This window comes from Gossypium hirsutum, chromosome A11, assembly GCF_007990345.1.
Source record: "Gossypium hirsutum isolate 1008001.06 chromosome A11, Gossypium_hirsutum_v2.1, whole genome shotgun sequence".
NCBI classification, from domain to species: domain Eukaryota; kingdom Viridiplantae; phylum Streptophyta; class Magnoliopsida; order Malvales; family Malvaceae; genus Gossypium; species Gossypium hirsutum.
This window is the reverse complement of record NC_053434.1, coordinates 26270236-26286138: the sequence shown is the minus strand read 5'-3', so window position 1 is coordinate 26286138 and position 15903 is coordinate 26270236. Positions and strand designations below refer to the sequence as shown.

Below are 15903 nucleotides of genomic sequence, written 5' to 3'. Positions count from 1 at the left end.
GCTAATTCTCGGACTAAATCAAGCTCATGAGTGAGTCTAGAGGTACATGCGAAAGTCGAGTCGAGTTTGAGTCGGGATTAGATGCTAATAATCATGTTTTATTTATATGTAAAGATGTCAGATGATACTAATGATGTAGCCAATCAAGAAGTACATATTGGTGATGAATCCACTGGGGAATTTGATGAATTTTAGTATATAACACCGAGTGTACACATTGACAGGGTACAAAAACCTAATACTAATAGTGGCCCAATTGAAAGGCAATCTGATAATGATGTATTACGAACGATAACGGATGCTCTTTAGAGGGTAACGAGAGTCTCTCCACTCCCAACGACCACATCTGTGGCTAGACGATCTCTTATTAAAGAACTATGGAGGTACGACACTACCGAGTTTGCTGGAACAAAAGGAGTTGACCCCTCAACGGCAGAAGTTTGGTTAGAATCAACAACTCGAATCTTGCAACAGTTAGAATACACTACCTGAGAGAGCGTTATCTGTGCAGTTTCACTATTATAAGGAGAAGCCTATGCATAGTGGAACATAGTTACAAGGCATGTTACTATAGAAGTAGTCGATTGGGAATTTTTCCAAGCTGAATTTCGGAAGAAATACGTTGGTGAGCTTTATCTTGAAGATAAGAAACAATAATTTCTCATGTTAAAATAAAAAATATGTCGATAGTAAACTATGAAAGGGAATACTCGTGATTTAGCAAGTATGGGAAAGAACTGATTCCTACGGAGGAGGAAAATTGCAAACGTTACCTTTGGGGCATGCACAATGAAATTCAGACCCAACTAGTAGTATTGAGAATTAAAGAGTTTGCGGATTTATCAGAACGAGCAAAAATGGTCGAACAATCTCTGGTATTATGCAAAAACCCCCTAGTACTATAAGTAAACGATTCGGGAACTTCAATTTTTCCTCTGCATAAAAAAGAAGTAGAGAATTACGAGAAATTGGAAAATCAACTGCAAGATCGAGTATGCCAATTAAAGTGCAAGATCGTCAACCTACAGTATCAGTGGGTAGTGTAAAGGACCGAATAGAGTTTCAGAGACGCAAAATTGTGAACATTATGAAAAAAAACACTGGGGAAAATGCTGGAAATTAACGAAAGGATGCTTTCATTGTGGGTCATTAGAGCATTTTGCTAGAGAATGTCCGAAGCGCGAAAATGATTCACCCGATGATTCTCTGATAGCCGTTTCTGCGATGAGGGGCCAAGGGATGAGTAGAAGTAGATTAGTTTCGAGGGGAGGATCGAGAAAGAATGATGATATAGTCGCTCATTAGTCTGAGACCAGAGCATTTGCACATGTTTATGCAGTGCGAACCTATGATGAAAGGGATGCTACCGATGTTGTCGCAGGTATTTTTCTACTATTCTCCACACCCATTTATACTTTAATATATCCGTGCTCTTCTCACTCATATGTCAATTCTGATATGGTTAAATATGGGAATATGAACTATGAAATGTCGTATATAGCCATGTGTGTGTCAAGTCCCTTGGGTCAAACTGTATTAGTAGACCAAGTTTGTAAACGTTGTCGTTTAGAGATTCAAAATCTAGTGTTTCCTGTAGATTTATTGATTATGCCTTTTGGCAATTTTGATGTAATATTAGGTATTGATTGGTTGACCGAACATGGAATAGTTCTGGATTGTCGCAAAAAAAAGTTTTTGATCTAAGATAAAGAGGGGAAAGTCATAGAGGTTTGTGGTGTTAAAACGAATAGGCCAAATCAGATTATTTCTTTGATGCAAGTAGATAAATTGTCGAAGCAATGTTGTGAAGCTTTCTTAGCATATGTCATTAACTCGAAAACAGAAAGTGAAGACATTATTAGTATTTGGACTGTTAGTGAGTTTTCTGACGTATTTTTGAGAAATTACCAAGATTACCATCGGATAGAGATGTCGAATTTGCAATCGAAGTGTTTTCTGGTGCGACTCTCGTATCTATAGCTCCATATCAAATGGCTCCAATTGAGTTAAAGGAAATTGAAAGTTTAGCTACAGAATTTGTTGGAACGTGGTTTTATTCTCCCGAGTATATCGTCTGGATGAGCTTCGGTGTTATTTGTTAAAAAGAAAGATGGTTTGATACGACTCTGCATTTATTATCATCAGTTGAACAAGTTGACAATTAAGAATCGAAACCCCCTTCCGTGTATCGACGACTTGTTTGACCAACTTAAAAGAGCTTCTATCTTCTCCAAGATCCACCTGAGATTGGGATACTATCAGTTGAAAATAAAGGATAGTGATGTACCAAAAACAGCCTTCTGAACACGTTACGGTCACTATGAATTTTTAGTGATGCCTTTCGGATTAACAAATGCTCCAGCAGTGTTTATGGATCTAATGAACTGTATTTTTCAATCGTATCTTGATTAGTTTGTGGTTGTTTTCATCGATGATATTCTGATTTATTCAAAATCAAAAGTTGAACATGAACAACACTTACGAACCGAGTTGCGAGTGTTGTGAGAGAAGCAGTTGTTTGGAAAATTCAGCAAATGTGAATTTTGGTTAACTAAGGTGTTATTCTTGGGACACGTGATATCAGTGGATGGAATTCGAGTAGATCTGAAAAAGATTGAAGCAATCGTTCAGTGGAAAGCATCGAAGAAGTTCGCAGTTTTATGGGTTTGGCCAGGTATTATCGAAGATTGTAAATGGCTTCTCGAAGATAGCAATGCCAATAACAAAACTCCTTCAGAAAAATGTGCAGTTTGTTTGGAATAAGAAGTGCCAAGAGAGCTTTGATAAGTTAAAGCAGTTATTGACAGAAGCACCGGTTTTAACTCTACCCGAGTCAGAAAAGGAATTAATGGTGTATAGTGATGCTTCACTAAGTGGTTTAGGCTGTGTCCTAATGCAAGAAGGAAAAGTAATTTCGTACGTGTCTCGGCAGTTGAAGACTCATGAACTTAATTATTTGACCCACAATTTGAATTTAGCTGTGGTAATTTTTACTTTGAAGATTTAGAGACATTATCTATACGGTGAAAAATGCCATATATACATAGATCATAAAAGTCTTAAATATTTCCTAACCTAAAAGGAGTTAAATTTAAGACAACGGCTTTGGATCAAACCTTTGAAAAATTATGACTGTGTTATAGATTACCATCCGAGTAAAGCCAATGTTGTAGCAGATGCACTAAGCAGAAAAGTAGTAGCTGACTTACGAGCAATGTTTGCTTGACTCAGTGTTAACGACGATGGCAGTCTTTTGGCCGAATTGAGAATCAAACCTGTATTATTCGATCAAATTAGAGAAGCACAGTTGTTGGATAGTAAATTATCAGAGAAAATAAAAATGGTTCAAGATGAATCAATTGAAGATTTCAGCATCGGTGATCGGGGTTGCTTACGATTCCGTAATCGAGTATGTGTCCCTAATGTTGTGGAATTAAAAGAACTTATTTTACGAAAGGCATACGATAGTCCTTTTTTCCTACACCCAGGAGGAATAAAAATGTATTGAGACCTTCGAAACTTGTATTGGTGGCTGGGCATGAAAAGAGAAACAGTGGAATTTGTAGCTAAATGCATAACCTGTCAAAAGATCAAGGCGGAACATCAAGTCCCCATAGGATTGCTTCAACCTATTTCTATTCCTCAATGGAAATGGGAGCACATAACCATGGATTTCGTCACCGGGTTACCGCTATCTTCAACCAAGAAAAATGTGGCATAGGTGATAGTCGATCATTTCACAAAGTTGGCTCATTTCATCGCGATACAAATAGATTGGACTCTACAAAAGCTAGCTGAAGTCTATATTCAAGAAATTGTCAGATTACACGGCATACCTATCTCAATTATATCAGATCGGGATCCCCGATTCACTGTACGATTTTGGAAGTAATTACATGAATTACTTGGTACTAGGCTAAATTTTAGCACAACTTTTCACCCTGAAATGAATGGACAATCTGAACGGTGTTATTCAAATTCTAGAAGATATGCTTCGAGCCTGTATGATCAACTTTGAATATGGTTGGGAACATTTTTTACATTTGTTCGAGTTCGTGTATAATAATAGTTTTCAATCAAGCATTCAAATGGCTCCTTACGAAGCTTTGTATGATCGAAGATTTAGAACACATGTATGTTGGTCTGAATTAAGCGAGAAGAGAGTAATTGGGGTAGAGTTGATTCAAGAAACAGAAAGTATGGTTAAAGTGATCCGGGACAGATTAAAAGCGGCTTTCAACAGACAAAAAATGTACGCAGATTTGAAACACCGAGACATTGAATTCTCAGTGGGTGATAAAGTATTTTTAAGGGTATCTCCGTGGAAAAAAATTTTTGCAATTCGGGAGAAAAGAGAAATTAATCCCCCACTTTATAGGTCCGTATGAGATTACTGAGAGAGTCGGACCTGTTGCCTATCGCCTAACACTACATATAGAACTATAGAGAATTCATGATGTTTTTCATGTGTCGATGCTTAGAAGATATCGGTCGGATCCGTCTTATAATCTATCGCAGGAGGAAATTGTACAGTTTGATTTGACTATGAAGAGGAATCGGTCAAAATTTTAACTCGTGAAGTAAAAGAATTACGTAACAAATGAGTTTCGTTAGTCATAGTCCTTTGGCGTAGTCATAATGTCGAGGAAGCCACATGAGAGTCGAAAGAAACGATGAGATCACAATGCCCTTACCTCTTTTCAGGTAAATTTCGGGGACAAAATTTCTTAAGGGGGAGAGGTTGTAACGACCTGAAAGTTGGGTTTGTTGAAAAACATACTTCTCAGACCCCGCCCTTGTGTGTTGGGTGTAAAAATATTAATATTATAATGTTTGGAGTTTTTTTTAGAAGTTAATCGAATAGTAAAGTAGTAAATTTAATTGATAGGGACTAAATTAATTATGAGAAATGAATAGTTACAAGGACTATTTAAGTAAATAACTCATTATTTATATTAGTCAAATGGAGTTAGTGGACATATAGATATAAATATATGTATATGTATACATATAGATATGTAGGTGATATCATCAATAGTTATTATAGGATAACTATTATGTGTTAGAGTTAGTAAAAGAAATAAATAAAAGAAAATAAATAAAAGAGTTAGTAGGAAAAAAAAAGAAAAAAAAAGCTTCATCTTTGCTCTTACCTGTCGAAAATAGGGAGAAAGATTTCAGCCATTTTGTTCAATCTTTAAAGCTCAAATTGGTTAGTAATTTTTAGTTTTTGTTTCATGGATTTTGTGTTTTTGGAATCCTAAGATCACGAGCTAGTTTACCCAAGTTGAAATTTTAAGAATGAATGGAAATTATGAAAGTTTCCATGGTTGAGAAGCTCAAAAGTTTTGGGGTTATTTTGTTGAATACTAAATGTATTTGAGGTGATAATGTGAGTATAAGTTTTGTAGACTAAGTGGGTATTGTTGTGAGTGATTTTATTGGTGAAAATTTCTAGAGATTTGAATGTAGTAAACTCAAAGAAACATAGTTAAATAGTTAAATTTTTTGTAAAAATAGTGGATTGATTTGGGTGGATTATATTTAGTTGGAATGCCTTTAAGTTAAATGTAAATGTTGAAGATTGAATGTGGTTAAATTCTATGTTTGGTATGAGGAATCGAATTAAACAAGTGACTAAATGTTGGGACAATTTTATAATAATAGTAGAATAATGTGATTGTATCAATGTAATTATTAGATTGATGATATAGCATTGATTGAATGAAATTATGAACTTTAGTTAAGGAACGAATCAATTATACGTGAATCGAGAAAAAACAAAAGTAACGGAGTAGCTATCGGCCTCACTAATACGACTATTTTTGTTAAGGTAAGTTCGTAGACTCAAACTTGATTTTACTTGTAATTAACATTTAAATTAAGTAATGTTAAATTTGCTCATGATATGAAATGTATCTATGTTATTGAATAATAATAAAGAAAATGTGTGAGAAAAAATGTTGAAGTAAACAATTGTATAACCGTCAATATGTTAGACTAGCGTTATGCGCAAATCTTTGTCAGCTTGTCTGACTATTGCTGGGCACATAACTGTCGGTTAATCCGACTAGCGCTAGGCACAATTACTGTTGGTTTATCCAACTAGAGCTAGGCTTATAATTATTATCGTCGGTATATTCGACTAGCACTGGGTGCAAACATTGTTAGTTAATCCAACTAGAGCTGAGCTCACCTTCATTACCGTCTGATAATCTGACTCGCGCTGGGCACAACCCTTTTCTGCAGTTTATCGCTAGGCACTGGGTGCCACATCGTTAATTGATCTCATGATAAAGTTACTTGAATTATTGAGAGAATTGAAATCTTATTTGGCTAAGTTAGAATTTAATATTAAGAGATGTGGGAATTGTGTTTAGCTAATAAATGAAACCTATTAATGATAAATTGATTTACATGTTGCAGGTTAGATATATAGTAGAATTGGACTCGGCATCCAGTGAGAATCCCATACTCAAAGTGAGAATCCCATACTCAAAGTTAGTGACATTTTATACTATGTTGAAAATGATGTTACTTAAATGAGTTGATATGAATGATAAATGAAGAATGTGCATTTTAACAAATTCAATGTTGTATGTGATGATGATACATGTTTTAAGTTTAATTTTAGGTTGGTATCAAATTGGGTGAGAAATAAGGCTTGGAAAATAGTTTATTTTTTTCCACACGGGCGGAGACACGAGCGTATGTCTCAACCATGTGTGACACACGGTCATGCGCATGGGCATGCGGTTTGGCCGTGTGTCCCCTGTATACTTAAATATAGAAACAAAATACTCAAGTAATTTCACACGGGTAGTGACACGGGCATGTGTCTCAGCCGTGTGTCACACACAGCCTAGCACACGGGCGTGTGACTTGGCCGTGTAACCTCTGCACCTAAATTGTGAATTTTACATTTTCACACGGCCTAGCACACGAGCGTGTAGTTGGCCGTGTGACCCAAGTCAGAGAGTTACACAGGTATGGACAGGGGCTGGGACACGGTCGTGTGCCTCACATTGAATATCCATACGGCCTAAGATACGGGCATGTCGCTCACACGGCCTTGCCACACGGGCGGGTATCCCTTGCATCTTTGAAAAATTTCTATGTTTTTTAAAAAATTTCTTGAGTATCCGGTTTAGCCTCGAACTAATTTTAATGATTATTTTGGACCTTCAAGGGCTTATAATAAGGACCATATAAATGTTTATGAATAATTTGTGAATTGAATGAAATATATGCATGAGATGTTTGATTGATTAAGTTATAAGTCTGATAATACTCCGTAACCCTGTTCTGGCGATGGATACGGGTTCAGGGTATTACAAGAAATTAAAGCTTCAAAAAAGAGTTGATGTGGAGGACTTTGGCCCATGGATGTTGGTAGAGCATCGACAAAGGAAGAGGCCGAAGTAGGGGGAGACAAGGAGCATAGGTCAAAGAGTGATTCTAGATCAATCACGCTTTGTTGTTTTGGAGAAAAATATGGTGATTGATGATGAATCTTTGAATATTGTTGAAAAACCGACAGAGGAACTAAATGGCCATGAGAGTGGAAATATGGTGTATTCCACAAAACGAATTGCTGGCCTAAGGAAGAATAAACCGAATGCTAAAGGTAAGTAGAGGTGTGCATAGGCCGGGCCGGGCTCACAAAAAATTTTAGGCCCGTTTTCTAGGCCCAGCCCGAAATATGGGCTTAAAATTTTGTCCAAGCCCGGCCCGGGGAAAAAATGGTAGGCCCGAGCTCGGCCCGGTCATTTTTTTGACTTTTTTATTAAATAAAATTTTTTAAAATTTTGCATAAATTTGATAAGTTTGAAGCATTTTGGAGTGAAAAAAGTTCCATTGAGGTGTTCAATTATTTCCTGTAACCTTTAGTTATGATATGAATTTTAAGGATCATGAAAACCATAAGAACGTTCTATGGTGTTTTTATCATAGGCATTTGGTTTAGCCTATATGTTCTTTGGTATTTATGTTAGTATGGGTTTTAGGCCTTTCAATGAAGGTTTTATTGAGCATATGGTCTTCGTACTGATTTTAATTATAGTAACAAAGCTGTGTATCTGTTTGATTTGTGTCTAATTTTTGTAGATGGATTAGAATTGGAGACTTCTAATATTGAATATGAGCCTATGGTCTGGACCCAGTGCAATAGTTGTCTTCGAATTAGACTTTGAATTATATTAATTTTTATTTATTCACTTTGTTATTAATTTATAGAAAAGATCAGATTATTTTTGAATTAAAAAGCTACCATTTAAGTTTAAGAATAATTTTTTAAATAAAATAAAATGAAAATGATAAATTAAGAAATAAGTATAAGATTAAAATGTGAGAAATGAAAGAAGTGGAGAATGTGCTAAAGCTACAGAGATATAGTTTTTCTTGCTTTGAACGTAATATTACTTAATGGTCTCTTGGGGTACAAAATATTGTAGAAATATCAAGGGCACCAAGGCGCACTTTATGTGCTAAAAGTAGATTAGTCTGCTTAAGGAACAAATGCAATATCAAGCAAAGCAATAGATTAATAAGTTAATAAGTAGATTAGTCTGCTTAAGGAACTAAATCCCATGTTTGCCTACCCTTGTGTGTGTCCAGTGACTTGAATTGCATGTGTTTATATATTTTTGCTTTTAGTTACAATTATTCCGTTCTTACTTTACTGCAACATTTTGTAGTGGAAATCAACTTTTCCAGATTAGATAAATCCCATTTTGTGTTCATTATTTATTTCATTTTATCTATTTTCCTTCAGTATTTTCATCAAGAAAATTACAATAAGAAACACGGCAGCAGTGAAGGAGAAGAAAATGAAGCTTACCTTGAAGAAGACAGCAAATGAAGAAGCTGAAAGACAACTGGATCGGCTACCGAGACTGCAAATGAAGAAGCAAAAATGAAGAAGCTGCTGAGCTGAGCTTGAGGCTAAGAGGTGGATCGGCCGACGGACAACTGGACGGTGGAGGTGGTGGTGAGCTAGGGATTTGAGTTTTGGAAATGGAAATGGAAATAAGAGAAGGAAGGCAGCAGCAGCAACTAAACAAAAATATCAAAGAGTGAAGTTACTTAAAAAATTAAAAATAAAAAAATAAAAAATAATTTAATATTAAAATCGGGCCGGGCTCGGGTCAAAAAAATTATACCCGAGGCTCGGCCCGTTTTTAAACGGGCCTCATTTTTTGTCTAAGCTCATTTTTCAGACCTATATTTTTACTCGAACCCTCCTATTTTTAGGGCGGGCCTTCGGGCCGGGTCAGGCCGGGCGGTCCGGCCCATGCACACCTCTAAAGGTAAGGGTGTTATTCATGGAAATGGTTCCAAAGTGGGCCTGAAAGTTTTTAGACCCATTAGTGATAATGTGGGGGCTTCAAATAGAATGGATTTGCGACCCACGGAGGTTATTGGAACGGTTAACACCAAATCTACTGGGGGAGACCATATTGTGGGATTTCACCCAGTATCCTTAATAGCCAAGCTTGATAAATCGAGGCATCAAACGTTTTGGGCAGTACGCAGTGAAAAAAAAAAGGGGTTTGTGCAGGGAAAGTTTGGGCATGGATTTGGGTATTGAAAATGGGGTCTTTCGGTTTGGAGTAGCTTCTAACGGTTAGGTCGAAGGACTGTCAGTTTTATTACTAGCCGAAGGGGATTCACAACGTCGCAAACCACCTGATGAGTTAAGTAAATCGCCAGCAGATACTGTGGATTTAGTGGCAGCTATGGAGGGTATAATTTATGGGCTGGAGTAGGGTCATGTAACCATGGAGATTTTAGCTGAAAACCCAGAAGATGATGAACCGATGGGTCAATTGGATTCGACTAACGCCAAAGTTAGCTGCTAACATTTTTGTTGCTATTGGGTTTCTCTTTTGTTATTTTATACATGGATACAAAAATCATTTTTTTGAATTTTTAAGGTGAGGGTCATCGAAGTTTCTATAACTTTGTTTTTGAGTATCGAAGGGAGTTTTAACCAGAGATTATTTGTCTTTTTGAAACCTGAACGAGTGGTGCACGTGCTGACAGAATTATTTCTCAAATCGGAATGGCCCGATCATGTAGGATTGAAGCTAATGGTTTTAACGGTTGTATTTGGATCCTTTGAAGTGAGATGGTTTCAATTGATATTCTAGCTGTTCACCCTCAAATGGTTCATATAAAGGTTTGTAGCGAGAATGACTCTTAATAGTTTCCTTTGCACTACGGTTTATGCTAGTCCACAGTAAAGGCGAAAGAAAGATTTCTGGTATATTTTAGGTGTTAAGGCGAACTCAATTTCTGAACCATGGCTAATTGCTGGTGATTTTAACTTGGTGTTAAATGGGTCGAAAAGGGTTGGAAGTGCTTCTTAGACACGACTTGGTTGCAAGTGGGTTCAGTCATTCTTGGTTCACTATAAGATTCGGGATTTGGGTTATAGTGGTCCGCAATTCACTTGGAGTAGAAGGAATCTATCTCAGCGTCTTGATCGGGAAATTTGTAACTCTGAATGGGACTTCTTTGTGCCCAATTGTGCTGTCCGTAATCTTCATAGACTAAAATCAGATTATCATCCTATTTTGGTCTCTCTAAGGCCGAATGTTTAACAGGACTGTCGTCTATTTCGGTGTCTAGCTAGCTGGATGCTTCATGCCGAGTTGAACGACCTTGTGAGAAAAACTTGGAGATCTGATGATGTTATTGTGAGGAATTTAGAATGTTTTTAGAATGTGGTGTAAGATTGGAACAAACAGTTTTATGGAAATATCTTTATTTGCAAGAGGAACCTTATCTCGGAACTGAACAGGGTGTAAAAAATTCTTAATTTATGGTCATCGGCGCACCTCCGAGAACTTGAATTACAATTAAGACTTGAGGTTGAAGAAATTTTGTACCTTGAGGAATTACTATGGTTCCAAAAATCTAGATCGAATTGGCTTTCACATGGCGACAAAAATACAAGCTATTTCCATGGCCGTACTCTAGCAAGACAGAGGAGAAATAAGATTAAAGAATTGAAGGTTGAAAATGATGAATGGTGTCTTGATGATATTGCCTTGAAACATCATGTTGTACACTCCTTCAAAGACAAGTTCCCATCGATACCTATGGCTGATATGGAATGTTTAAAGCTTACTATAAATGATGGTGAAATTCGCAAAGTTGTTTTTAGCATGGCACCCTTGAAGGCTCTAGGAATTGACGGTTTCTATGTTAAATTCTAATAGGCAAACTGGGACATTGTTGGTGCCTCAGTTTGTTATATGGTTAGGCACGTCATGGGAGGTGAGCTTGTTGATCCTACGATTAATAAAACTTGATTATTTTATTGCCAAAATTTCAAGGGCTGAAGAGGATTTCTCAGTTTACGCTGATTAGCCTATGTACGGTGGTTTATAAGATTTTAACGAAATTGATAGTTAATAGACTGAGGCCTTTGATGATGAAGCTCACTGATCAGAACCAAGCTAGCTTTGTTATAGGAAGGCATATTACTATAATATTGTGGTTGCTTAGGACGCCGTTCACTCTATAATGTGTTTCAAAGGTCAGAAATATGGGATGGCTTTGAAGATCGATTTAGAGAAGGCTTATGACAGGATCATGTGGGATTTTTTGGAAGACACACTTTTGGAGGTGGGCCTACCTAGATTTTTGGTATATGTGATTATGAACTATGTTTCGTCTGCATCTTTCCAGATTCTATGGAATTGTAGTATCACGGAAAGTTTTTGCCCGATGTGCGGTTTGAGACAAGGTGACCCACTATCTCCGTACTTGTTTGTTCTTTTCATGGAAAGATTAGGGCACTTATTTGATGAGGCTGTAGGATGTGGATGTTGGTCTCCGATCTTTCTTTCAAGAGGGGGTCCTGTACTTTCTCATCTATTTTTCACTGACGATCTCATTCTCTTCTGTGAAGCCAACTTGACTCAAGCAAGTTAGGTGAATGATATCTTCCGTACATTCTGTTATTTTTCGGGACAGAAAGTGAATAAAGGAAAGTCGCAGGTTTTTTTCTCTCCGAATATTCCAAGTACAGTCACTATTGGGATTTATAGAGAAATTGGATTTACTCATGTGGATGACCTTGGGAACTATCTTAGCATGCCTCTGTTACATTCCTGTGCTACATCTAATAATTTTGATTTTGTACTTAATAGAGTAAGTTGAATGGTTGGGAAACTAGTAAGCTTTCTTTGGCGGGTAGAATCACGTTGGTTAAATCGATGTTGTTTAGTATTCCCAATTATTTAACGAGTATAATTCACATTCCTCTATCTATTTGTAGTGAAATTGAGAAGTTAGCTTGTAACTTCATTTGGGGTTCGACATCTTAGTCCAAGAAAGCAACTTTAGTTTATTGTGAAAATTGTTGTCATCCTCTTGAGAATGGAGGCCTTGGCCTTAAGAACTTATTTGTTTAGAATAAGATTTTCTTATTGAAATTGGGTTTCCAGATTCTTTCTAGTACGAAAGCAATGTGGGTTCAATTATTGAGAAGTAAATACAACGTTCAAGAGGTCCTTCTGTTGTCCATAAAAGGAGTACTTGTTCGTATATTTGGCAATCTCTAATGAAGGTTTGGCCGAACGTTATAAGTAATGTGTTTTGGGCTATAGGTGATGGCGGACTCATAAATTTCTGGAATGATGTATGGATTCAACAGGTTGGCAAACTTAGGGATCTTTATGTTGGCTAGGTTAAGCTTAACACTGATGGAGTTGTTTCTGATATTAATAATTGGGCGTCGGCGGGGGTGTATTTAGAGATGCGAATGCAGAATGGTTATGCGGGTTTTCCATGGTGGTGAGCAAGGAATCGATTTTTCAGATTGAAGCACATGTCATTTATGAAGGCCTAAGTATAACATGGGAAAAGAGATTCAGACAAGTAGAGCTTGAATGCGATAATACACTTTTAGTGAAGACCTTGATAGCTACTGGGGCTGATTCAAGTAAGTTGGTTGAATTGCGATTAATTAGCTGCCTCCTTAAGCATAATTGGAGAATAAGAATTCGCCATATTCATAGAACACAAAATTCGGATGCTGATCTTATGACTAAGTCAGACAAATGATGAAGTATCAAAGATTTTGTTTTATATGGAACCACCTATTTCATTACAAGGAGCTTTGCATGTTGATAGAATTGCAAGTATAACGGGTTGATTGTTATTGTATTCGCTTACCGTTGTTTTTATTTACCAAAAAAAAATATGTTTGACCATTAGAGCCAAAGTAATTTGAATCAGTGAGTTAAAACTAAAATTAAAAAATCATGACCAATAAAAAAAACGATTTAATCTTTTATATTTTTAGTTAATTAGTATTAAACCAACTGAAATTATAACTTTGATTTTAACAAAACCTTTTGAGTATAGACGCCAGTTTGATTAGTGGGTTTAGGTTAAGATAGCCAATCCTAACTTCTATTTTTCCTAGATTAGATTAAAATTAATGATAAGATATATGTTTATATTTCGATTAAAAATTTGAAATATCGTAAGAAAATTTATTGTTGAGCGACTCACCCTAACAGCTCTAACTGATGGTATGGTGAGATTAAAAATTTTTTTGAAGGCAAAATATTTAATGGCACCACATGTGCAATGTATCCAAAGTGACCGAAGAAGTTTACAACAAAGCAATTCTTCAGCTTAAGTTACGGGGACTCTAAACAACTCATAATTTATTGGATGCAAACTGTAAAATATTTTAAAATATTTTAATTACATTTTAAACTATTAATGTTATTAAAATCGTTAATTTAATTACTAGATTATAAAATAAAATATTAAAAAGTAGAACGTTGTCACATAAATTTTAAATGTAAAAACTAAAAATAAAATACATTCAAAAAAAAAAGTGTGAACGGTAAAACTTTTTATAAAAATTTTGAAAACTTCAAAATTAAGATTTTTTAAATATTCTTTTTTAAAAAAATTATTTTAAATTATATCATTTAAGATTTATTGTATCATTTAATAATTAAATCAATGATTTTAATAACAAAAAAACCGAATTAATATAACCTTAGTAATTTAGAAATATAGTTAAAATAGTTTAAAATTTAAATCTTAATTTAAAATAAAGGTAGCTACTACCATTAACTTTAAAATTTTTATTTAAAATTGAGTTTATGGTATGGTAATAAAACACTTTTACTATTTAATTTTAAATTTGATGTTTAGTTAATGCTTCCTTCTCTCTTATAATATCATTTTGAAATCTCTAACTCATAGGCACCTAATTTATAGAACTGACTCTCTCTTCATACCATTGCTTGCCATGCAAGTGGTTTTTTATATTTGTTGACGGTTCTTTTTTCCTTCCTTTTTCATGGTATTACTCGTATTTATAAGGCATGGTTTTTTTGATGGGACGTGTTAGGGGATAATTAGGTGTCATGCATGAGGATACATTATCCCCTTAGACTTGACACGTATCCTCTTAGGGGTTCCTCGAAGAGGTATCCTTGTGGGTGTACGAATAGGGAGATGATTAGCTGTGGCCATTTGGTGGACGAGAGAATGACAAGTTGTGGACATCAGACGAACAGAGGAATGGGGAGCTGTGGACACCAGGCGGACACGGGGATGGCAAGCTTGGACATCAAGCGAATAGGGGATGGCGAGTTATGGACGTGGGAGATGGCAAGCTGTGGACGTGGGAGAAGGTGAGCTGTGAACATCAGTCGGATAAGGAGAAGTCGAGCCGTGGACATTATGTGGACGGGAGGATGGTGAGCTATGGATGTGGAAGAAGGCGAGTTGTGGACATTAGACAGACTGGGGAATGGCGAGCTGTGGACATCTGGGGGATGACGAGCTGTTCGAGTTTCCCTAGTAGGATTGCCATTCGGACCGAGTCGCAAGACATGTAACAATAATAATATTATATTCGTATTTATGAATTTATTATTTATTTTATATAGATTTAGCATGCATATTGTATCTATGCTATTTTTCATATCATATCATATTTTATATAATTATTTATAGTAATAGAATTTAGAAAATAATTCTTTTATTAATATCATGTTGATTTTGTGTTTTAATTCAAACCATATTTTGTATATTTATAATAATAATAATTCATCTTTTTTAAAAATTAAAATAATTGTATCATGTTTTCATTTTCTTAAAAAATATTATAAATGCATATAATTCTGTAGATAATAATTCATTATCTTTTTATGAAAATTTTGATATTTTTGTATATTAAGTAATCACAATTTTATTTTTTGTCATGACCTATTTTAATGAGCACAATTGAATGCTGTTATAGATTGAGTGTAAACAAATTTAGTGAATAGATTTAGTTAGGAATTTGAAAAAGACAAACTAGAAAAATGTATAAGAAACGTATACAGATGAAATCAGAAATTTTTGTTAAGGAGTACGAAATTAAATTATAATTTTTATAATAATAAAATATAATTTTATCATTTTAATAGTTTAGATTTTTATAATTTTTAAAAGATTAAATCAAAATTTTATATTTTTTAGGAGATTAAAATATAATTTTATTTTTACTAATTTAAACTTTTAAAAAAATTAAAAAACTTAAATGAAAAATTTTATATTTTAATTTAACGGTGGACGTGCCTGCCCTTAACTCATGTTGTTGTTGAAAGAAAAAAAAATAAAAAAAAATACAAAATCAATACAGACGGGATGAAACCCATGTCCCAAGGATTTTAAATCTCTTAACTTAATTATTATTTTAAAATTTATAGTTTAATAAAATTATAAAATTATTGAAAAATATAAATATTCATTATTTTAAAAAAAATATACAATTTTTTTAAAAAAATTTATAATAGAATTGCTGTTTGATTAAACTTAAATATATAATATAAATATCTTAAACTTTTAGAATAGGATATAAAGAATTTTAAAAGA

At 34.9% G+C, this 15903-nt stretch overlaps 1 protein-coding gene across 4 annotated transcripts in view; it reads right to left on the bottom strand.

Moving 5' to 3' along the window:
• The window catches only part of LOC107896645 (AAA-ATPase At1g43910), a 28195-nt gene extending 19134 nt beyond the window's left edge, over positions 1 to 9061 (bottom strand). For 2 of the 4 annotated variants that reach the window (XM_016821864.2, XM_041081489.1), the window contains exon 1: positions 8840 to 9061. The gene's annotated coding sequence lies outside the window, so the exon portion shown is untranslated. Of the gene's footprint in view, positions 1 to 3116; positions 3276 to 8839 lie in introns of all 4 variants that reach the window. The other 2 variants (XM_041081490.1, XM_016821872.2) reach the window with 2 other exon arrangements.
• Between the last annotated feature and the right edge of the window lie 6842 nt (positions 9062 to 15903).